Below are 25,634 nucleotides of genomic sequence, written 5' to 3'. Positions count from 1 at the left end.
AATGTCAACATATGGAACGAGATGAGCCCCTTTGCGCCGGGCGGGCCCGATTCACCTCCTTCCGGCCCGATGGCTCATCTGGGCTCATTTGCCTGCGCCAAGGCACCAGCTTGACTCACTTTAGCGTTATAAACGCTGCGTACAGATGTTGAAACGAAAGCACAAAACCGATGGAAATCGAAAAGCTTCATGGAACCAAAATGCATTGTTTGAATGCAATGGTGGAAATAAATGCCTGCCTATGCAAGTGCAAGAGGGATTTTGAATGGTGCAAAGAGAGGAGGAGAATGACACAAAGTGGTGGGAGTATGACAAACACTTTCCATCATCATCCTGGAGGCATGAGGAGGCTTCATGCTTACATAAGAACGCAACGCAGGCACAAAGCCCATTGCGCATATGCACATTTACACTCACACGCGCACACACACGCACACACGCACGCACACACACACACAAGGTACACATATTCTGAGGTTAGGGTGTAATTACACATTCCTTACACACGCCGTCGGGAAATTAGAAAGCGTGGGAGCATTCATCTCTCCCTCTGGCGTCTATCCGCAATCTCATTTCCTATTGTGCTGCATGGGTGCCTCTGACAGACCTTCAAGTGACCGTGTGAGCAATTAACACCGCGGACGGACACCTGAAACAATCGTTTGGAAATGGCGCGAGAATAGTTTGGCATATTTCCTCTTCTCAATGTTTGCCACTTACATCCTTAAACATCAGCAGCAGACAGCTTTTGCTTTCTTTTCCAAGGCCGTCAGACTGAAACCAATTGGACTTTTGTGGCAGTCCGTCGCTCATGTATCCGGGTAACGGTCGCCATCATCATTGCGGACTTAGCAAAGACAAAGGCCGCCCATTTTTGGAATGTGGAAGGCACGCAGGCACGGGGAGAACATGTGAACAAATTGACACTAAAGCAGACTTTGAACATGCAAACTCTGGTGCCGGACTCCAACCTTGCACTGCTCTGCACTGCACTGCCAGGCAAAAATACTAATCAGTGCACCACCGAGCATTTAGAGCACAGCTTGCATACCAAGTTTGTGTTATTTAACTGAAAACCGGTGTTATGACAAACCTAGAGAAAGAGAGGACACGACTGTCTTCAATTATAAATGAGCATTTATGGGCCCAAGAGCCTCCTCCGTTGCACTCCGCTACTTTTTGTGTGTTGGAGCCGGTTGATATCAATGTATAAATAAAGAGCTTTCGTCTCCTCCCCTATGAGCTTAGCTGCAGGGTAGGTATACTTCAGCCACGGCCATTCTTTGAAACAGATGATTGCAGGTGTTGGTCCACAGCCAGCCTGGGGGGGGGCTGTTGACCGGCTCAAAAAAAAAGACCTTGTAATATTTATTGCCCACCAAAAAACTCAATAAGAAATAAGATACAGAGCATCGAAACTAGAAGAGCAACACAAGTACTGCAGTCAATAGAAATCCAGTCCATCTATTTTGTATGACTTGTTCTGTTCAAGGTCGTGCTCGGCGGGGCTGGAATTCAATGGCAGCTGACTTGCGCACGGCAAAATGTGAACAACCCTCTGTATTGATTGTCAAACAATCACAGCGCAATTGGGAAAAGTGTATTGAGAGTGAATCGATCGCTCGATCGATCGTTCGTTCGTTCGTTCACCAGCTTAAAGGGAGCCTTTGCCATTTTCAAACTGTTAACGGGATCGATTGCAGCCTGATTTCACTGCTCCCTTCCCTCCCTCCCTCCACAAGTCTCTGACCACAGCCCAAACAGTTTTCACCATGATCTTACTATTTGGAATTGCCTTTGGTAGGTAAATATTGATGTCCTTAGCCTTCTGTTATTTCCGTAACGATTGAGGAAAAAAAATAAGCTACATGACATAATATCCACTTAAATGGCAGAATCAAAGCCCCACGCTTGTTGCTTTTGATGTGTGACAGTCACAACAGCCATAGGCTAATCACCTGAGTATGTAGGTTAAACACAGATCAGCACTTTGCGTGCGTGCGTGCGTGCGTGCGTGCCTGCCTGCCTGCCTGCCTGCCTGCTGTGTTGGTAACATCTCACGAAGCCTCATCTGTGTCTATCAAAAGTTAATTGACACATCAAACCCAAACAAACGGCATATGCTGCCTGCCGCAATGTTCAGTGGGATCTCAATTGTTGCTTGACGATGATTGACCAAGAGTTACTCAATGACAGGATATTACCACAGGCTCTTACGTACAATCCCAGCACCATCTACGTATATAGGACATTTTTGGGGAAATGTTTGTTTCTTTTATCCGTTTCAACGAAGCAAATCGAAAAAGGAAACGTGATCGTGCTGGTGGGAGAGGAGCCATTTGAACATAATGTGAGGGTTCTAGTGTTACGACCGGGCAAGATCGTTTTTGAAAGGACGTCCTTATTCCAGGGAGTCTGATCATCTGTTGAAAGGCAGAAAGACAATTAAAGTTGAGCCATGAAAGTGAAAAGAGATATGGGGCTGATGCAACCCTAGACTGTTGGAACAAGCTGCTCAATAAGAGATGAGGCAGAGAGAAAAAGAAGGACGCTGATTGGTAACTGATCGGAGGACGAGACCATGAAAAATGATAGCATCCATCGGGGAGCTGGCCAAGACGAGCGAGCGAGCGTGCGTGCAGAGCAAGGGATGTCGTAAAAGAGCCAGTTAGCTTGAGGCCAGGAAGGGGACCGGCTACAAGCCGTCTGACAAATGGTAGTATTAAAAATAAAATGGGGGAATCTCAGGATAACAGTTGTTCAATCCGAAAGCGCATCAGCAAATGTTTGTGAAACATAAAAGCCTGAATTAAATGTCAAATAACATCAGTGATGATGGAAATCACACTCGGTCCCTTTTTTTAACGCACCGTGACTTTTTTGTGTCATGTTTTCATCCCCTTCTCACATTTACTAAAAGTATTGATGTTTTATCCTCGACCACATCCTTTCTACAAAATGGTCCAAACAACTGGAGGAATGAATGCAGCTGCATCCACAATTGAACAAAGTTGAGACAAAAGCACATTTTAAACTATGTCGAAAAGTCTTCCAAACATGGCTAATAATCAAAAACATACGGTTATACTGTTCAACAGTGTGACGTTAGGTTATAAATTGAGTTGCATATGTTTCATCATCAATCAGCCTCAATGCCTTTGTGCCATTTCTCTCTCTCTCTCTCTCTCTTTCTCTCTGCTTAGAGTGTGACTTTACTTGAAGTGCCATTCCAGCAGTAACATGCAGCTGTTTGTATAGTTATCAAGACCCCCCCCCCCCCCCACACACACACACACACACACACACGCTCACACCAAAATACCTGCTCAGGAGCAGATGGAGAGCTCATATAGTTAGGGAGAAAGTGCTGAACACACTGACGGGAAGGAGTTCACTATTACATAAAGATACACATTAACGGGCAGAAGGCTAGCTGTATACAAGTTGCTCTGGCACATCAGTCAACCAACTACTATCTGGTTCAAAGACAATTGTATGCACAAGAAAAACCCTTGCAGTAAGGAAAAAGCAAATAACTGTGTTTTTTTCAAATCAAATGGGATTACATGACATGTCTAGGTGCTTCTGTCGTTTAAAACGACATGACTGGTTGTGAAGGCCATAAAAAAAAAATTAAAAAAAACATCTTCCAACTTGAATGTCCTTTTTCATTTGCGTCATTCATCCATGAGTTGTGCCGACGCTGTGGGCCTTTCAGTGTAAAGCAAACAAGTATGGCTACCCTCACATCTTGTTTCATACACTTCATTTGCCGCCAATGCCTCGGGTGTGAAAAACAACACGGCCAGATAGCGAGGAGAGCCAACAACTTTTAGTCAGGAATGATAAGAGAGAAAGACATGCACTCACGATACCAAAAAAACAAAACAATAGCATCCCAATTCTTTGAGAAATAGGAAGAAATTACAGCGCTATATTGGGAAAAAAAATACAGAAGTATCTAGCAGAAAGCACAATTGTATGGCATTATATGCACATTTGTTCAAATGACTTGTAAAAGGTATATACAGTTATCTAGCAGGAGCTGTACTAATTCTAAGCGTTGCATGTCTAATCCCCAAAAACATTCTTCACCGTCATTGTTCTGCCAATTCCTTTTTCAAATGCGGATTTAGGTCACCTTGTTATTGCAATTACAAAGCCCACTATTAGTGAGGTTTTCGCAAATATTTTCTCATTTCCAATATTGTGCCTGCAATACATTCCAAGAAAGCCGGGACAAGGCCAAGTAAAGACCGTAAGAGGTGAGGAATGCTCAAAAATACACATTTGGACATTTGCAATTAGAAAAAGGTGAGGTCGTGATTGGGTACGTATGAAACTCCCATCTACTTGTTCACAAGCAATAGGGCTGTGTGAACAACTGAGTCGGCAAATTGTCGACCGGTTTCCGAACAATATTTCAATGTATATGCAACACAAGACAACTGCTCCGTCATATCTTCAAAACAATCTGGGGAGAAATTGGAAGCGGCGAGGCCAAAAACCGACAATGTATGCCCATCGCCTTTGAGTCCTCGGGCAACATTTTAGTAAACACAAGCATCAATGTGTAAATGATATTGCTGTGTGGGTTCAAGAACACTAAGTGTATATAAAAAAAAAAAACCACGGTCAGTTACAGCTACAAATGTACGCATGTGAGAACTCCAGCATGCAAAAGCAAAGGCCACAAGCACCGCAGGCTTCTCTGCGCCCGTGTCCATCTCAGTTAGACCAATGCATGAAATAAATATACCAATGACCGACACCATCTGTCCGTTTAAGACAATCTGATCTTGAGCACAGACGTTTAGCCATGCTTGCTATGAAGCAAAGATATCCCAACTAACTTTTCTTGTCATCTGTGCCTCACTCTTCTTCTCACCTCTTGTCCCACTGCACCAGAGGCAAAGAAGTGGCAAAATGCAAGATGAGCGAGTCAGCTTGCTGGTCTCAACAGCCAAACTGCCCCGAAAGATCCAGACCGTGTGCTAAAAGTGGGACTGTGTGTGCAGACTAAAACACATTAGCACGTAAAGTCAAGCAAGTGAGAGGTAAAGGCGAGGTCATAGATGACAGCCAACTGGAGATGAGAAAATTGGTCACATGGACATTTTGGAAAGCACCAAATGGAATATTGCAGAATCAATAACAGGCGCAAAAGGGATTGAATAAAAACAACAACAAAAAAACATGTTTTTCCAAACGGGATGTGTTCGAGAGGAAATACATGAAATTGGCAACATAACTAGACATTTTGCTTTACAAGAGGGTGATGGAAAGGTCAGACACAGCATTACTTGCACATCACATATTTTGGCTGACCTACCAGCCATCCATTTGCAACTTCACGGTTCAATTCATCTTTCTTTTTCATCCATCCGTCCAAACCTCCTGACCATTCATCAAAGTAAGCAAGATAGATGTAAAAGAGATGTTTGACTTTGATGGAATTTCCCCGTCGGTGGTGGTATGAATTTGTTGGCTGATTAATTCCCAATATTCCTTAATGATGCTGATAAATTTAACAGGAGCTCGTCTTGCTCCCGTTCACTTTTTGTAAAAACGGATCTGGTTTTTCGTTTTCTTCTGAAATGACTCATTGACGACGCGCTAAAAACAACGACTAATTGAGTGCCTCTCGCTTCTTTCAGCTGCTTTCCAATTCTGGGTCGCCATTTCGGTCTGGGGTTTGGACAGATCCCTTCCGTATTTATCCGGGATCGGAAGCAGCACTGTATTGGGCTGGCTCGGCTCCCTGTTAAGATCAGGGCAACCCAGTCGCTCTCTCGTGCAAGTATTAACCAGACCTATAATCCTGTTTGGCCTCGGAGAGAAAGCAGACAAAATCGGATGTCCTTATTGACTGTCATGTGTATAATCGTTACATAATTACCTTGAAACAATGATGTATGCGCTACCCTTAAATCATTTGTTTCTAAATGGACATTCGGATGGTGTTTTTCTCCAAATTCACATCAAGCTGTGACCATGGAACTCATGCAAGTGCACACAGCTTCCTGTTGTCTATGCAAGTTCCCATTTCCAGCCACGAGGCAATGAGAAAAGACGCATTTTACGTGCAAGGTTGTCACATTGAGTTCCCGCATCAACCTCGTCAGCCTTCGAGTGAACTCGGAGCTCAAAATAGTGTGGCTGGCGCTTTTTGATTTTCACTCAAAAGATAAAAGACAATCTGTTGTTTGATCTCTCTTCATTTGTGTCGGAATCCCTCCAAGCAAGACGATTAGCTAAAAACAAGCAAGAAGAGTAAACAAGCAATTTCAGCCGTGTTGTCACGTCAGCTCGTTCACAAGACACTTTGACTGGCAGGCCATGAAGGATGGACTAAGTCAACCAAAACGTCTTGCACACATTTGCACTTTTCCACGTTTTAGATTTCAGCCTCATTACAAAAAAGATTGCATTTATTTTTCCCCTTCAAGCACCCCATAATGATGCAGTATCATTAAATATATATCATTTGGGATAAATAATGTATATATAATTCTGTATAACTGAAGTGAAAAAAAAAAAAATCACATGTGGATGAAAAGCACGTCCGTAGTTGTCATGGCTTCAGACTGCGGCTAACTTTCACCTCCCAACGGGGCAATGAACAGCCCAGACAATCAAGTCGCTACGCTAGAATCAAAAGAGTCAAATGACTCTTTTGTAATTCTGTTGCCGAGCTTGCACTGTTCGGTGAATACAGAGTCGATTATGCTGTTGATAAACACCAACTTTCAAACTCCACTGTTCCAAGGCTAAAATAGAAATCAATCCAAAGATGGGAATTTGACGACACAGTCAGTAAAATCGTAAAGCTGCTAATAAAATACAAGTTGTGCAGCCGGAACGGAATGGCAGCACTAACAGTTCAACCGTGTGTGTACGTGTGTGTACGTGTGTGTCTGCTGGAGGCTCTCTTTCCTAACAATGTGTTGCAGACCTACATCTACAGTATACGAGTGATGCTTTGGTAAATTACATTGATAAGGGCATTATGTGCTTTGAAATCCTACCCCTGGCAAAAGTTCCAGCGGAACATTTTCATGTACCGTGGTTGTTCCAGAGGATTTGGCAGCGCTTGATGCAAGATCCTCCGCCGTATTTCAACCAGCAAGCTTATCTCTCTCTCTCTCTCTCTCTCTCTCTCTCTCTCTCTCCACTCCCATTGAGGAAGTCTGATTTCTGATTCAACTGAGTCTTTAGATTGAATGTGTGTGCCTACAGACTGTCCAGTTCTTCCTGACTGTTTTCTTCTCTATCCCCAGGGGATGGGTGTACCGAGGTTGATTGTAACAACCAGCTGGAGAGGAAAATAAAAGCAGAATTTGGAAAGGAAAGAGCAGCCAGCCGCAGGGGAGAGCAATTGGGCACCGCACAACAATCATTGATGCCATCTGAGAAAAGATAGTAGACGTGACAATATTCAATGAAGTCAAACAAACTAAGCATGAATTGGATTTATTCTTAGTAAAATTGCAAGCGCTTCATTTCCATAGCCGTGACTGATTAAACAGCCAGGATTCAGTGTCAAATCCAAATTGGGCCACCTCTGTTACAATGGTACGTCCCCACTGAGGGAGGTATAAGTGCTAAATTGGGTCATTCTCATTTCCATGCTAATTGACAATGCAAGCAGTCCTCCGTTCTTCGTAAAACTGGAAGATACTGCAATACCAGTTTTTATCATATCTCTCTTATTGGTGTGGATGATACATGCATTGAATAAAAATGACGCCGACATATGTGCTGGGACCACCGAGCTCTTCTTTGTAGTGTGCTGGGGCTTTTTATTTTATTTTTTTTTACTAGCCAGGAGCTACCCCAAAAAAAAAAAGTGAGCGTAAGGAGCACTGCACATTTTCACCGTCATTTGACTTTTGACACATCCCAAACTATGAACGGAAAAGTGCATATGCAGCCTTTGTACATAAGAGTCGACATGAAGGTGTTGAGGTAGATGCCCCAATTTCCTTAAGATGAAGAATCACAAAGCAAGCGGAACACTTCGTCGACGTGACCGAAGCAGCAGTGACAGTTATTGACAAAAATACCATGTCCGCTATCGTTACAGTGGCTTTGGCTGCATGTTTGTGTCCCCGCCTGTACCAACTTAAGGCGAAGCAATTGAAGAAAAAAACCCATCATCCTTACCTTGACAGATGTAGAAGTCGATAATGCGCTTCAGAATTCACATGTTACAGTAGATTGCCATTGACGAGGTTACTGGTAGGAACAAAGTCCCGTTTTGCTTCACTAAAAAAGAAAAAAGAAAAACAGACAAGTTAGAAGCATGCATGAAAAGCGTTTCTATTGCCAGCATCTTTATTGCTGCTCGCTTGGCTTTGGCACGGAAGGATTCTCGCGCGTTGCTTGATTGCTTGCTTGGCTCCGAGCTGAAAACTAAAGTGCAGCAACTGTTCGTCAATGAGCAGGAGGAAGTTGAGAGCAGGCCCACCCGCACAAAACATGGAGCAGATTGTGTCAAGTAAAACGCTCTTGGCTGAACGCGATTCACCTCGTCTTAAAAAAAGGAAGGGAAAAAGGTGGCTCTTGTTGTTTTCAACACATCCATTCTTGCATCCATCTTTCCGCCATTTGATTTGCACAAGCATCTTCATCCTCTGCTTCCATTTTGCCACTTGGCCGGGCCGTTTGCCGTGCCGGTCCCCTCTCCCCTCTCAGCTTCCCTCCTTCAAAGCATAGAGGACAGCGTTGAAACAAAGAATGCGACTATACTCGCTGAGCCAGCAGGCCGAAGGGAAGGATGGGTCAAAAAATAAAGCTAAAGACAAAAGAACGAGGCCAAGGACTTAGGAAGCTGAGCCACATGGGATTTAAGGGGTCAACATGGAAGCAAAGGAACAAGTGAAGAAGCAGCGGAGGGATTACATCATTGATTGGGACAATCATTGGAAGTGCAAAAAAGAATTGAAACTGGTGAGAGAGAGAGGAGAGAGAAAGAGAGAGAGAGAGGCTTTTCTGTCTGCCAGCGCCTGTGTTCGAATAGACGCTTGGGCACCTTGAGCCACTCAAGAAGGTTAACTAACGCCGCCAAGACAACATTGATTCTTTTCATGCAATTTAGACAATATTGACAATGCTAATTGCAAGAACTTTTGTTTTGCTCCGTACTAAACATTCAATCTCATTTTGCAAATGTATCCGAGGTCAGTCATGATTGTTTGCTTACTTTTTATTGGAACAGCAATTGCCGTGTTGTGTTGCTCGACATGATTGCAGTGAGGGAGGCCTGTTTACTGTATGAGCTTTCCAAATGACGGACATGTGCGCATTTCAAGTCGTGTGACATTGAGCCTTTTTTTTTTTTTTGCAAAAATGTAATAATCATATTTTTAATTGAACTCAATCACATGAATTCTTAAATACAGAACTTACATTTATTATGCCCTGCACTCAGCTTGAAAGCGGTTGCCTCTTGCCCAAAGCAGCACACACACACCAGAAGATGGATGGTTTTACGTATCATTGTTACAACGTTAGAAGGATGCCTTTGCTCAACATTGTATGCCCTTATTATTATTTTTGGGTTGTTGTTGAAATACTACAGTCGTAAAATGCATTGTCACTTTAGTGACAAAGCTCTCTGGAAAATGAGCCCGAAATAAAAGCCCTGATGTCGCATGAGCTATTTTCTGGACTTGCTGAATAAAATATGCCTCGCCGTAAAGAGCAAGTGAATTGGAGAGTCTCCAGGGCCCCTATGTTCGTGCAAAGCGCACTCCAACTCCACATGGGCGGAGCCTTTGTTTTGCTATTTTGAGTTGCCGCCTTTTGATCGTCGAGTGTGCAAAACATCCTACATTACGGTACTGTAGTTCTGCCACAACCCCGTTGGTTTTCACATTTGCTCAGCATGTACACGACACCTTGGCTACTTTGATGGTGATGGTGGGGCGGCAAACAGTGCAAGCCATGATGGTTCAGGTGGTAAGAAAGGGCTCGTCTCCATGGAAACAAAGTTTGCCATTACTCTACTATATCTAATAGCTTTTCATAGCATTATACACATCATAGAAACAGAACCTTCTGATCAAATCATACGAACGCTTCTTTTGCGTAGCTTCCTTGCCGTCTGTGCAAATGAGCGTGAATTCAGGAAAAGTGTCAACGTTATTTTTGTTTGATTGTGTGACATGTCGATGGAAGTGAGTCGGGGTTTTCTTCCCCTACAAAGAAAATCTTCACATGAAAGAAGGAACGGAACGCAACGCAATCTTCTGTTGTTTAACATGAAGCATGTGACTTGGCACCACGCTGCACGCTTGTCCAAATTGCCGGAATTCTGCTTCATCAGTCACAGCTACTTTATTATTTAGTGAGCTCCCAGCATGGGCAATGTCCACAGACATATTCTTGCCGCGGAAGGAAGGGAGCAGCTGAAAACGTCACTGCAATATCATCCATCATGGTTTGAAGAAATCTGAACGTGTGAAAGCGCATGGCACCTTCACTTGCAGCTTCGTTGCGACTCTTTCATTTTTGTGCCCCTTTCATTGCTTTCAGTCAATGAAATACGGGCTCTATTTTTGTGCCGCAATATTTTCAATGAAAAAGCTTCCTTTAATACTATATCCTCAATCCAGACACTCAACTAAACTGAATATTGGCACTTATATGAACCACTTTGTGTTTGCCTATCTTGGTGACTTATGGGGGGTGGCACTTTAGCTGCAGGGAGGCTACGCCATTCTTTTCTCTTTTAAGTCAGCCGTGGAAAGGTGTTAGAAAACAACTCGCAAACTACTTTTGCCGATGTCAGCACGTGCTGTATGTTGAGGTGCATGACGGTTGGCTGATAGACACCAGTGCCAGGCCTAAGTCCCTTTTCTGAATTATTCAAACGGGTCAGTAAGCAGGGGGATGTGTGTTTATCTGTGTTGTATGTTTGTATTAAATACTTTATGGACTGAAAATCACCCACCCGTTGTATGAAATGGAAAGCTTGTTGAAAATGGAATACATAAACGGACAGAGTTTTGGGACAGATCGGATATCATTGTGGAGTCACAGTTCTCATTCTCTTGACTTCCATTGCACACTACTGCAAGGAAGTAAGAAAAGCCAGAGTCTGTTGGGAAGCCTTTTCTATTGATTTTTTGCATAAACATGAGGGATTTTCAAGAAGGAAAAGCACACCACACCACGCACGGTTCACCGCTGTGACGTTCCAGCATTTAGCGGCTATAAAAGACAATTGCAAATAAGCCCTGCGCCTGCTGAATGAACACATGTACTGTATATAAAGCATAATGACATCTCTGTGGGAAGCGCCGTAAACACCAGCTGCACAGCTGCAGCCAAACTCAACTCAAGCAACAATCAAAAGTCAAAGGAGAAGAGGAAAAACAAAATACGTCAGGTAACTTAATTGAAGATGGATACTGTCGTTGACTAGTGACGTGTCCTTCCCGTGTTGCATTATCATTGGTTGGCAACCAGTTTAGGTAAGTCAGCCGGGTTGATGATGGATCAACGCAAGCGGTTCAACAATCTCTTAGCCGAGCAAGAAGACGTCTGCTTCGATGAGTTCCTTTCACGACATGAAATCATTTTGAAATGAAGCAGGGTTATTGCGGAGGCTGCCCATTTGATTTTGTCGAACACATAGTGACTTCCATCTTGAAGCTAAAAGCAGTTTGTCTTGCTATCACTGGCAGCAAAGCAACACAAGTGTGAAGCATTTGGCACTCTGAGAAGATGAACTTCATTCATCATCGATGACAGTTACAAGCTGCGGATGGAAAAAAGTCAATTCTGATCCCCTGGACACGGGCCGGCCCAGCACGGCTCAGAGGTAAAGTGGCTGTGTCCGCTTATTGGACACAGCCCCCTGAGGCCATGTCAAATTGCAGTGATGAGAAAGATTGCCCGCCCCGAGCTGCTGAGCTGTCTCTTCTATGAACTGTATGCAGGCAAATGAGATGCGAAATGCAGAGCCGAGTGGCTTTTTAACTGTTGCTTAGCCGAACACAGACCAGGCTTGGACAAAATCAAACGTGGCAACGGCCACCCGCCTTGTAGAATTTGATACAACGACAGAAATCAGCCCTAATATGCAGAATACACACGTACGTTGGGAAGTGGAAGGAGAAAGCCTTGGATACAAATAGAAATACAGAGGAAACAGCTGAGAAGCCTACAAACCTCTTTTTTAAATCTGGTGATTTCCATGCAAGTATCTGTTGTCATTTACAATGTGAATTATATCTACGTTTGGTGCTAAGTCGTATTTGAGTTGAACGCCAACTTAGATTTCATGAAAAAGGTGCTATGAACATGTGTAAACGCAATCCACTCGACATAATAGCGTTATTTGTTCCAGACAGTTAAATCCATTCGGCTGCATTTTGGTGATATGTCAAGCTGAATGCACTTTACAGGTTACCTAAGCAGATAAATTGCACCACCTCAAAATAAGTCGACCAATAACAGAAAGCTGAATAACAGTGTTAGGCACTTGTGTGAAGCCCTCTGCCAGAGCCCCATCCCCTCACCCTCGGGGGATTAACAGATGGTTCTAAAAGAAAAGCAGTGAGATCACTTCACTCTAAACTTTGCCTCTCCTTGCTCTGCTGAGCCATATTTGATTTCTTTTAACTTGGACTGTCATCAGATAGATTGAGACAATTCCAATTATAAACATGTTTCTTCATACAATCCAGTACCACAAAGGTATTTCTAATTAAATGGTGTTAAACATAGTGAGCCCGAGACGAGGCAATGTTGTCTTTTTTGTTTTTTTCTTCCCATGAACACACCATTCACATTCAAATTGAAGGATCAAACACACAAGCAGCCAATTTGTGCCAATAGCAAGCAGATGTGTGTCAATACAAATTAGCAATTAAACTGTCAAACTACTTTCCCCACACTCATTTGCATTTAGTTTGACAAACTAGATCTGGATTTGGACGATTTTTCTTCCCTAAAAAAAGGAGAACGCAAAATGTTTGATGGATTGAGTGGAATTAACTCACAGTATTGATGTTCTAATATATTCACCACACATTTGGTTGGCCTGAGCCTCTAATTATTCACACAACATTGATCATTTCTGACCGTGTTTACAAAGTAAGCACAGCTACGGGAGCGTGACTGCTTTCAACTGCCACTTTGTGTACAGGAATTAGACATAATGAGCACATACGCGCACACACAACATAACCATTCCAACGCATGCAGTATTTTTTTTTCTTCCCCCACGTGACGAAAACATTGACAGGCGTAAATGACAAATGGCATTGACCTGTTTTCCTGTGCTCAGCAACATATGGGTCTGCTCTGCGCAGTACAATGTGTTCCATCAAAAAGCTCTGCTCCTATGTCAGCTGTACCTCCCGCGTCCTACTTCACCAAAGGGTGTCGGAGCTGTCCAGTGCAACACATTCTCATTTTTGTGAGGTCATCAGGTGTGCTGCAGGACATTGGAAAAGGATTTATTAAGTAGAAATGTACGTGCACGTTTTGTGGTGAGATTGTATTTCTGCTCTATGTGCATTGGCTCAGCGAAGCTGCCAGAGATGATTCTTTAATCCTTTTGCAAATATTTGACGTATATGTATTACATAGGCCCTTCATCCACCATCTGTTGATCAGCCTCTTCCTTTCGATATCTCTAGCTGTCGCTAATACCCTTGGGAACATTTACAGGGTTGTTTAGTCTTTCAACAATTTCAAATGGGGACGCTTGCGGAGCTTACACGATTGAAATTGCTCATGTGTTTAGTCCATTTGCATTATTGCCTCACAGCAGGTGTGTTTTGCTTCCAATTCTACGCACGTTGTCTTTCAGTGTGCGACCTATTGGTTCCTGGCTGTATCACGATTGTGCTGCTCTTTGTTGATTTGTTGCTCTTTACCTACCTGGTCTTTGAATGTGTGCACTTCCGTACAGTTCAGGGTGCCATTCTGGCTAAAGTGTACCTCAAAGATTCAAAGCCGTCTTTTCAATATGACAAACTGCAGCTAGCTGCTATTTTGCATCCTATTGGACTGAAATGTCCACAGTGCAGTGTCCTTAAGCAGCTTGGATTATATTGGCACGGCTGCTGGCAGACAGAGATGATTCCACCGTTAAAGGTCCTTCCGCCAAACACCTGGAGAAAGGACGCAGCCCACTTCATTTCCAAACTCCACACACTAGGGACGGACGGAGCCAGAACCAGAACTGAACGCAGCGTCTCCGAATTGTCAAGCCAATGTGCTAAGCAGACCACGATGATCATAATAATAAGAATAATGTATTTATACATTCAATATGGCGTTCGCCGGAGCGCACATCAAGCCAAATGGTGCTAGACCAGCCGCGCCATAGCTTCGACCTGGTTTCATCGGGCCTTTGACTAAATTGTCATGCGCTACAGGGGCCCCTGTTCTGACGGAGCGAGCGTCCAGTGAGGCGTCGTGGCGTGGTCTGTCAAATTCCCAAAACCCGGTAGAGAAGACTTCCCCAGGCACAAAACTCAAATTGGCAAGTGCCAATGAAATGGGGCCCAACGTCATTGTGCAATGCGTCTCGGGAAGTCAGAATGTCTCTTTAAATTCAGCACCCGATAGTGTTTGCAACACTCATTCATTTGAAGACCTTTCTTTGGCTCTTTTCAGTGACTTAGCAAGTGCATGCTGAGTGCATCAAACTTGAAGTGCTACATTGACAAATCACATGAAAGTGACTGCAGCAATAAAACTATTTGGAAAATCCAATTTTCACTGTACAACAACCCTGTGCAGTCAAGGAGTGTTTTTCAAGCACTATTTGCACTCTTACTCGATGAGACTTTACGACTGCTACGTCAAATTTGCTTCTCCTTTAGGATCAATCAAAATTCAAAATAGTAAAGAGGCAACCCTGAAGCACCTGATTTTTCGGGAGTCCAGCAAAACAAAGGCCACACTTTGAAATATTGGGATGGACAAAAGAACACGGACAATGAAGAGTGCAGGCCTGTAAAAAAAAAAAAGAAGAATAATAATAATAGACGTGCACATACTTCTGAAAAGAAGGTTTAGAAAAGTTTTTAGAAGATTCCCAAGTGCATCGTGTGCATCTTTTCAAGGAAAGGGAATTTGCTGAGAAGTGCTGAAAGCTCGTAATGCAATGCTGACAGGTTGTTCAGCGTGTATTTGTATTTGTGTGTACATGCGTACGTACGTACGTACGTACGTGGCCAATTCCACCATTGTCATGTTGCTGCATGTCACATGTCACAAGCACTTCCCTCAGGCAACAGCTCTCATGGATGGCGTGACGCAAAGAAACACGTCCTCACTCAAGCGTATAATGATCAAAATGAAAAGTCATCATTTGTGCCAACCTCACATACAGCAAATACACAGTAATCTATTTGATACTGATTTACTGTTGCAATGTCATAAGGAGCACTAAAGAGAGGTGTAAAGAGAGAGAGAGAGAGAGAGAGAGAGATGAGTGTTTTGGTTCCCATCACGTCCACTTGTGCCATTAAAGCATAATTATGGTGGTAATGACCCTGTAACTCGCACACCTGTTCCCCATGCGTACACACTATCTCACTGCACCTCATTCACTCGCTTTAGTTTATTTGGATGTTTTTGGTCCTCAACTCATCGTTTTCATGGACACACACAAGTTGTTGTTGTTTTTTTTTTCTCATATTGAAAGGGGCTTATGTTTCAACTTGCTCATGGAAGTGTACGTGTGTGTGTGTGTGTGTGTGTGTGTGTGTGTGTGTGTGTGTGTGTGTGTGTGTGTGATATCATTTGCCACCATGCAAAGATTCCCTCATGCGGAAAGACCTTAATGTTGCTCCCGCTGGTGCTTTTTCATCCATCCCAATGTTAGCGTAAAAGGATGTTGCGAGCCAGTTACGCGGGATCCATTAGGCCTCTTGTCTGTCAGGGAGCACCGATGAGATGAGTGCTGCCAGGACCGTAGATTGTTACATAAGTGGAGAGAGCCACTGGGACATGATCCATTTACTTTGGTAGAAGCGTGGAAAGGTTTAGTTTGGCATTTTGTTTTATAAGGCGGCTCCCACAGACTCATTTGGACTCTTGAGTTGTACCAAATGACAGCACAGTATCACAATGTAGCATCTGGCGAACCAATTACAAAGTACAATTACAGCCAGCGCTAGCAATTGAAAGGACTCCAAGCTCTCTGTCAATTGCTTTCCTCTTTGAAAGGCGCAAATTGGAGCAAAGCCAAGACACAGTATAGCGTCACAGAAAATGGATGGATGGATGGATGGATGGATGGATGGATGGATGGATGGATGGATGGATGGATGGATGGATGGATGGATGGATGGATGGATGGATGGATGGATGGATGGATGGATGGAGCGATGGAGGGATGGATGGATGGATGGATGGATGGATGGATGGATGGATGGATGGATGGATGGATGGATGGATGGATGGATGGATGGATGGACGGATGGACGGATGGACGGATGGACGGATGGACGGATGGACGGGCCAGAAGGTAAAAAGGGTGATATTAGTAGGCTGCTATTGCTCGCCTTTTTCTCCCCTTACTTGCTGCAAGAATATGGAGTACGGATTGTCATTTTAAACAACATTATTTGGCAATGTTAAAGGACACTCATCATTTCTGTTCAAGTTCTCTTGAGTACCGTGGCACAGACATTGAGCAACCTGCCTCAAAGTTACGTTGTCACCAATTACGTATCGATGGCCCCATGCAGATCAAATTAGAGTAAGCGCAATAAGAACATTAAATGCCGTTTAGCAAAGAAGGTTGATTGCGAACGGGCGGACACAATTCCAACGGATGCACGAGTGCTATTTAAATTGAGAGTATTTTGACTGTATATGCATATTTAAAAAGTAAGCGCATTCGACATTTGTTAATCGCTTGAGATTCTAAATGCCTCAGTCCAATTTAAGTGATGTAAGTGACTACGCTCGTCTGTCCATCTGTCTACTTTGTTGCATCACCGACATCTTTCTTTCTCTGCTTTCTGCATCTATGTCTCATTTCCTCTCTCTACTCTTATCTGACAAAGTGAATTATTCATGTGTGCTCTTGGAGGAGGCTCTTTGTTCTCCTGCCTAGTGTTTTCTTCTTAAGCACTTGGGGCGGACGGACGGACGGACGGCCGGCGTGTGCATTTGATTGCAGCGTTTGTTAGCTTGAGTGGCAGCCAAGTCATTCCAGTCTTCTGTTTTCACACTGTTCACACCGAGTCACGCAATCGTTCTGAAATAAAACACCACGCGTGCCATTTGCACAAAAAGAGAAGATGGATGTTTTGAGGTTTCAAAATTCCATACCAGACGCTCATCTCCAAACTTGGTACAAAAATAGTCAATCGAAGGGTGGGCACAGCACTCAATCACTGATCATCGGACACCTCCAAAGGCATTAACCTGCTTATACAATGAAAAAGTTTGAAAACAATTCAAATGAGCAATTGGCGATACAATATGATGATAAAAAAATAGGAGTTTGGTATATTGACAGCTGTTGCAAGTTCTCAGTGTGGCAGAATGAACCCCTGGCAGGGTAACATTTGAAACAGCAAAGTGTTCACTGACCGGTTTTGTGCCACAAAGTGTCATTTGAGATTTCAGCAGCAGCAGCAGCAGCAGCAGCAGCAGCATAACTCCCATGTAATGTCCGCCCGGCCGTTTCGCCCGTTGCTGTAAAGCTGTTTAAAAGCTTCGGGGAGTAAAAGCCTCGGCAACACAAATTGTCTTGCACTTGGCTCAATGAAGCTCTATTGGCGTAATGCAAAGTGGTCATGCCATCCGGACGCACGTGTGTACAGTAGAATGCCGCTGACGCATTTTCTTTTCCTCTCGTCATGCCCGCAAATGTTGCGCTCTTAAGAAGGCATTACCGCGTCACAGCCAGGAGGCCACACAAAAGAGAGCTGTAGCATTGCAAATCACTTCACCTTTTCTTTTGCTCCATTGACTTTAAAGGAATATTCTTACAACGGCACTCAAGTCCTTCATAGAGACGCCGAGGTCAAATTAAACCGAAGTACTGAGATGAGCGCTTCCTACTCTTAGGCAAGGTTCACACTGCAGCCCATCAAATCAAATTTCTGAATCATGAAAATTCCAGCACTTGACTGTTCAAATGCCTTCAAGCACGCGTTTCTTTGGAGACTTTCTTTTAGAAAAACGGACAACGTTGTTTTCATATTGCGACTAAAGTGCTCAGCAGCATGTCTCCGCAAGTGAAATGAACCCGGAAGCAATTCAATACGTCCTCAACATTTATGACCAAAAATTCAATATACTGTGGCAGTGTCGTCGTCTGACACACTCAAAGTTCTGCTGATTGTAATAGCAAAGCCCTCTGTCAGTCTTTGTCCCAGAGGCAAAATGAATATTTATACTAGTTTAGACCTTTGTCATAAATATTCATATCGGTTAACGCCAAATATGCATATTAGCTCGCCAGCCCAGATGGCCCTACAATGATCATAATGACACACGTGCAGGAACACTCAAACACATTCTTTGAGAGCTTTTTTTCTTCAATTGCTTTCCCGAATGGCAAAGGTAACATTTTCATGCAGCAGCAAAACAACAACCGAGTGGATTCTTTCAGGTCAAACACTGGATGGAAGCTGTATCATCACAAATAACGCAACTCGGATTCTTGGAGCAAATCAATCCTGCCACATTTTTCCAGCGGAACGGTGACACGAACATCAATGATCATGGAGTAAGCACTGTTGTCATAGCAACAGACAGTCATTAATTCCATGGGTGGCAGCTCGTCTCAGCAGTAGCAACGTGAGGTTTAGCCCCAAAGAACCCACCCCGAAACACAGCCCTTCCCTCCTACTCCAAAGCAAAGCAAAGCAAAGTGCTGCCTTGATATTGTCAGCACTATCAGATACTTCCTCTGAGCTAAAGCCTCGCTAACGAGCTTACGGCCTCCCTCCCAACATGAGCGTGTGCTTTTGCGCTACATATGACACATCTGCTATGACGCGCACAAAATGACACCCGTGGTCTCAAATAGGATGATGGCCGAATTTCTGTCTGTAAACGGACGGCTGAAGAAGCAGCTGCAGGAGTATTACATTTGTTTTACTGCGCAGTCATAATGGGGTCATGTGAGCAGCAAAGCTCAAATAGGTCACCACAGGCTGTGTGACTCACTCACCCACCTAGCCACCTCCCCACCTAAAGCCATCCATCCAGCCAGCGCACGTTGCAATGTACCTGCAGCACCTGGCAAAGAGCCATCCACACAAAGCCTCTAGGCTGCTTTGAAAAATGACAATGCTGACTCACTATATGGCACGATAAAATGACGGCGTTATCATCAGAAATTTCCATGGCGAACAACGACCCGACGTTTGAAAAAACGATCCAAGGATACTTTTGAAGAGATCTGTAGTTTTCCTGGACAGTGATCACAAGCCAATTGCATTGACTGTGTGATCAATGCAAGAGCTTCCCCTTGCATCTTGACGGGAAACTCAACTGCAAATCCGACAGTACATCAATGCTGTAAGGTTACAAGTTTAAATCTCTAATAAGATTAAGCTGGCATAAGGTTTGACTTTTAAGAGTAAGTACACTTAGGTGAATTATCCTTCTTGCACACAAACACGCTGCAATGCATGCTTTTTGTTTTGTTTTTTGTTTTTTTGGAAGGTGCGAGTCAGCTGAGTGGCAGCAATTCTGACAGTCGAATTGACTGCTCATTAAAGTGGACACACGGCCGCCAAACACACACACACACACACGTCTCCATTTGCTTATTCTACTGTTTGTTTGTTTTTATTTGAAATAATGCAATCAGGTGTCCATTTGAATTTTGTCCATAAGAGCCCTTTATGCTTATTATGAATATACACATACCTTTTGGGTGGGAATATTTACACTATGAGTCACATTTTCAATAAGTGAAGATTTTACCACACATAAAGTTGGCAGTCAGGTTTTCACATAGCCGCATATAAAGGCGCTTTCCGAAAACACCAATAGGCACAATAAACTTTACGAGTCTTACATAAGTGTTCGGTTCAGACTAGTGTCTTCGTTTGATAAAAGGAAAGGGTGTTCATAATTACCCAGTTGAACAGCTTTAAATTAATTTGCTCTGATAGAAAATTCAATTAAGATGACTCCTATCAGCTCTTATCAAATCATCAGGGATCCTAATTAAGTCATATCCTTTTAGGCCAGTGCACAATGACTAATTCAAAAATGACTAAAAGCAATTTTATTGGTATTGTTTGATGATAAGCATGCTAGAATATTGAACCAAGTGACTGTATTGATGTTTTCACTACCCGTTTGATTTTTGCTTTGTTTTGTCTTGTATTACTCTCATGCTGAAGAGACTAAATGTGTGGCTTTATGGCAGCATTGGCACAAAGAAAACAAATCTAGCATAGCACAGCATGCACTTGCACTTGCACTTGCACGGTGGGCTGTGAACAGATGGTATGTCCTAACAAGCTAGGCTAAATATGTAGCTGCTTTTGGCATAGACCATCACTGATCCCTGACTTTCAGAATCCGGGCCTCTTAATTAAATGTAACATTTAATCTTCTCCGTGTGCGGTCCCTTATCTGCCAAAAAACATCAACACTGATGACTTTCCTGTCCCTGTAATTTGAGCCTCGCGAACGGACATTAACATTTAGACCTGACTCAACCTTCACGCCTTTTGCCAAGCAATTCATTTTGAGGAGGGTGTACATTGTGCACTATATTTGTATCCGCAAAGACAATTGAGCTGTCACAGTGACAGTCAAGCTTCTAAACAAGGCTCGTCACCCCTTTGCAAATGTTCCCAAAAGGTGTTAAAAGGCTTTTGCACCCGCTTTGTTGCTCACGTCTATACTTGCTCCTTTCTGGTTCTGTTTATTCTGCTCTCTGTGTCTCAGCAGTGGAATAAATTGAATTAGAGCTCCACCATCCACTCGGCAGGATGCTGCAAGCCTCTGTCAGATAGTTAAAGAGAGTGAAGGAAAGCTGCTGCTGCTGCTGCTGAAAGCGGAGATAAACAGAGGCCAAGAAGAAAGACGCTGTAATAAAAAAAATCCACCTGCCCCTATAAAGAAGAGTCTTAACAACCTCTACTTCCTTGGTAGTAGTCGACACGTTTGTCTTTTCCCAGGTAGGGTGAGGTGGAAAGAGACTGAGGTCTGCTGCAAACACGAGAAAAACCCACTGACTGCCATTATACTCGTAGTTTCAACTAGAAATAACCCACCAATTGGTAGCTTCTGCCATGGCTAAATTTCACTCATCCCAATGGTTCACTCATTAATCATTGATGCACCTTTTTGCTGTCGGTGCCGTTTATGTGACTTCCTATTTTTTGCGTCACTATACCGTGAACATTTCCTTTTTTCATGTTGCAAAAAAACATTTACTCCCACAGATATGTATGCCAACAACACCCCTCTTGGTTGGAGGCAGGTGTAAAAAAAGAAAAAATGTGACGCACATCAGATGCGGGTTAAGCCTTTTTTTTTTTGTTTCCCCCTCTCCCCCTGAAGAATTCCCTAGGCAGATATTGGTACCAAGTATCATCCGTGCACACGGCAGCGCGTTTGTGTCTCACACAGTACACGCGCGTGCGTAGATGGCTCACCCCAGGCAGCTGGTGGAATTTAGCCGACCAAGGATTACGCACTAACACACAGACGCGCGCGCGCGCGCTACGGCGCACACGCACACTGCACCTGTATAACTTGCACTGGACTTCTAATGTGACCTTGAACGTACTCATCTTTGACAGAATGCGAATACGTACAGGATACGACTCCATACATGGTGCACATACCAGAAGGAGCCAGAAAGTCTTGTTAGTGAGCCGCCAGCCTTCCATCACTGACATCCAGCACTCAAACGAATACAGGATGAGACGTACGTACGTACGTACGTATTTTGTGGAAGCAAGCGATTGGATTCATATCGGATGAGGCAATAAAAACTTTACCTCTTTTTTGTGCACGTCGGCTTGCTTGGATGGCCAAGCGTCAGGGCTCAGTTATCTGTTCAAATGCCATCATTGCAATTCAGTCACAGTCGTAACTCCCCAATGTAAGGATCCATTAATGGAGATGCATAATCAATGAATATCCCTTGAGGTGTGTGTAAATCCTGTTTAGGTTTCGACTTCAGTCTTCCTTCCAGAAGGGTGCGTCCATTCTGCATTGGCACAGCGGTCGACGGCGTCCTTCTTCTCGCCTTCGTCTCTTTTGCTCTCTCTCCCCGCTTGTTTTTTCTCCGTGTTTCATCCCTCCATCCGCACGGTTAGTAAAGAATCCCATCCGTGAGAACTTGACACGGTGCCACTTGAGCCGTCGACCCTCTCCTCTCCTCTCCGCTCCTCTCCTCTCCTCTCCTTTGCTCTGCTCTCCTCCTTTTACCCTTGCTTCTATCACTTGCTCCGTCCCACCAGTGCGTGCTTATTTTTTCTCTCCCACCAGACGGTCGCTCGCTCGCTCGCTCGCTTGCTATCTTCGCCCAGGTGAGCCAGGAAGAATTCCTCTAGCTACCAGAGCCCGACATCCTAAGGAAGACTCATTCCAAGAGCAGCTCTGGCGCGTTGTTAAGAAAATCAAATGATGCATGCACCGAAGGATGTCAAACGTGCAACATTTTCATCAAGATGAATTCACTTTCCAGTCGCAAGCCCTCCTCTCTCTCTCCCTCTCATTTAAGCTGCGAGTCCCTGCCAATTTAATATTGTGCGTCTCCGCTGTGGTCAGCGAGAGAGAGAGAGAAAAACAAGACAATTAAATAGAGTGGGGAAAAAAAGGGTTTTGCGCCAAAGTTGCAATGAAGTTTGCGTTCGGGTTTCCCCGGCCACAGACAATTGAATAAGGGTAAGTCGTCTGATGCTCGCTCCGTGCTGGCTGCTCGCGTCTCTTGCACAGTTAATCCCACACAGCTCATTGGGTAACGGCCATCAATGTATGCCATTCACATTCAGTCAAAGCCACTTCCTGTGGCTCTTTTACAAAATAAAACATCGGACGAAAGGTCCACAAAGAATGCCACAATTGAATTAGAAACAACCAATGAGGTCCATTTTAATCAGAGCACACTGTATAAACCAACACAAACATGAAGACAATCTGGACCCATGTTGTTTGTATTCTGCGCATCTCGCAAGCCTTCATATTTTCTATACGTATTAAGGAAATATTTAATATTTATAATAATATTCATATATATTGTCCCAAAAATATGAGTCCCGTTCCATTCAATGGCATATGAAAATGGATTCCACCATCTCTCCATTTTCTATCTATCAGCATATTTGCAGGTGGATTCGGTGGAAAGCGGTTGTTGATGAAGTGTGTTTACACAAGTGACACCCCACGGCTATGTTCCAAAGAGTGGGACATAAAAGACAGATTTGGAGATGTGTTGCTCCTGCGCTGTGCTGATAAGACTAACTGTGCAAGGGTCGGTCGTGCGCAGGATCTTAAAGGGGAAAAGAAATCCCAAAAATACACCCTTCAGAACATTGAGGCTCGCCATGGAGAACTTTGATGACTCGCTGTTTGTTGATGTTCACAGGAGAGACAGAGAATGGAGAGCTCTTTGTGATCATTGAGGGGGGGAAAAATAGAACTGCTTGTACGAGCATGTTTGCATCTATACGGACGCATATGTACGTGCATAGGAGGTGTTAAAAGGCTTAGCAAAAGTGACAGAGAGAGAGAGAGAAGATGGAGAATGCTTCCTTTTAAATCAAATTGAAATAAAAGCGTACATTCATCCTATAGCAAGTCACCAATGTGATACTTGCGACTGACTGGCTTATATACTAGCCTCAAGCTCCTGCAGTGCAAGCAATAGAATGATGTATCGGCAGAATAGAGATCAGGAACGGCTCCAAATAAATACGTATATAAACGCATCAATAAAATCAACTGGTCTGACCTTCAAGCTGCCGCGTGTTTATCGATCGGGTCTTAAGAGTCGTTCGGGTCGTTGAGGCAGGTGGCTGTACCCCAGTGAAATGATTATTCAGCTAACATTTTAGAGCCTAATCATTCCTCCCCAAGTTGTGCCTCCGTAAATCAATCCTGAAATGTCACTTGATTCAAACTTTGAGGGACTTTATGGAAGCAATTGTGGTCTTAAAGCTATTGCTGGCAACCGACGACGACATACGTACTATATGGTATACTAGCTCTATGAGCTTGATGGCATTATTGCCCACCGGCGACTCACTCGGTGCTTACTTGATGGCGGCCGTAGACTCCATTCTGTCAGCGTCGCTAATTGAATGGATTTTCAGTTGTGACGTAAACCGCTTCCTTCTCCTGGGACAGCAAGACATGTTGGGAAAGTATCCAAAGGGGTCGTCTTGGCCAGATGTAGTACGTTTGAGCGATACAATAGTGGACATGCTACAGTTAAGCGCACAATTTATCACAAGCAACCTCTCCTTCATTTGCTGTGAGAACATCTGGAGCAAGTGGACAGAAAGCAGCCTACTAGCGAGCGCTATTCAGCTGTCAGGACAAATAAATTACCAAGGCTTATTCTATTGTCAGAGCCCAAAAAATTAAGCCTCATCTAAATGGCTTTTTAATGTAGTCTGGCACGTTCTAAGGAGCACAATAACACTCATCTGATAACTGTTGAATGGGGTTTTTTTTTTGTGGTTTTTTTAATTAGATCCAACATAAGTTATGTGATTTATGAAGGTTTCTTCTTTGCAGCGTTGCCATAAAACTTAGTTATATTCACCAATAACTACCGGAATATAGTTTTAATTGCAGACTACACTCGATAGGATTTGCTTTCTAAACACCGAGGATCTTTTTTCAAGTTTAATTGTATGCACGGTAATTGAGGGAAAAAAATGCCAGCGTTAAATGTTCAGAACATTAATTCAACATCCAGCTGCTCTATTTTTTTTTTTCATGCCAACAAAAAGCTTTTGACATCTTAAGTGGGGGTAACGCATACATATATTGATTTTCACTTACCTGTATGTATGAAAAATGAGTGTTTTGCATTTATGAAATGAATGACTTGCTGCAGAGAGCAGAAAATGTGAATTCTGTATGAAACCAAAATATTTTCAACTGTGCGTGTTAACGTTCAAATCAAAGTCCATGTGTGCTTTTGACTTCTATTCATTTGAATATCTCATGACAAACTTTTATGGAGCAGAGCTGTCACAATTGTGGAGCTAATGAAGCTCATGCCTTATTTCAAGATGCTTCCTAGACAAAACTGAACGGATATATTTTTGGCTTACTATTGTTGCATTTACTGTCTTTTTTTTTTTTTTTAGTCGCTTCAATTTAAATGTGGATAACTTGACATGATGACCGCAGCTCTAATGTTTTATATTGCCTTCATATATTTTGCCTCTGTGGTTGGCTCTGGTTCAGTGAGCTGTCAACACAAAGTAAGCAGCCAATTATTTTTTTATTCTGTCCCGATTCCGTTTTATATGCCTTTATTTGGAGTCAACGCAAGGGGTTCATAGACGGACGGCACAGGTGCGCTGGAGCGTAAAAGCTGGCGTATCCTCATCATTTTCATGCTTACACAAGCCTCAGTAAGCTTGTTTGGGACTTTGGCTCGTCTCTTTGCACCAGCGTGCCGAGGGTGTTTCTTTTGATACACC

At 43.5% G+C, this 25,634-nt stretch overlaps 1 protein-coding gene across 1 annotated transcript in view; it reads right to left on the bottom strand.

Annotated features, from left to right (window-relative positions):
* Positions 1-22,923, bottom strand: part of lrfn5a (leucine rich repeat and fibronectin type III domain containing 5a) — a 39,629-nt gene extending 16,706 nt beyond the window's left edge. Inside the window, exons 1-2 of the mRNA XM_049739702.2 lie at positions 21,969-22,923; positions 8,167-8,268 (exon numbers count right to left, since the gene is read on the bottom strand). The gene's annotated coding sequence lies outside the window, so the exon portion shown is untranslated. The remainder of the gene's footprint in view (positions 1-8,166; positions 8,269-21,968) is intronic.
* Positions 22,924-25,634: the final 2,711 nt, after the last annotated feature.

This window comes from Syngnathus scovelli, chromosome 14 (assembly GCF_024217435.2).
Source record: "Syngnathus scovelli strain Florida chromosome 14, RoL_Ssco_1.2, whole genome shotgun sequence".
In the NCBI taxonomy this organism is placed as follows: Eukaryota; Metazoa; Chordata; class Actinopteri; order Syngnathiformes; family Syngnathidae; genus Syngnathus; species Syngnathus scovelli.
This window is presented reverse-complemented; position numbering and strand designations above follow the sequence as displayed.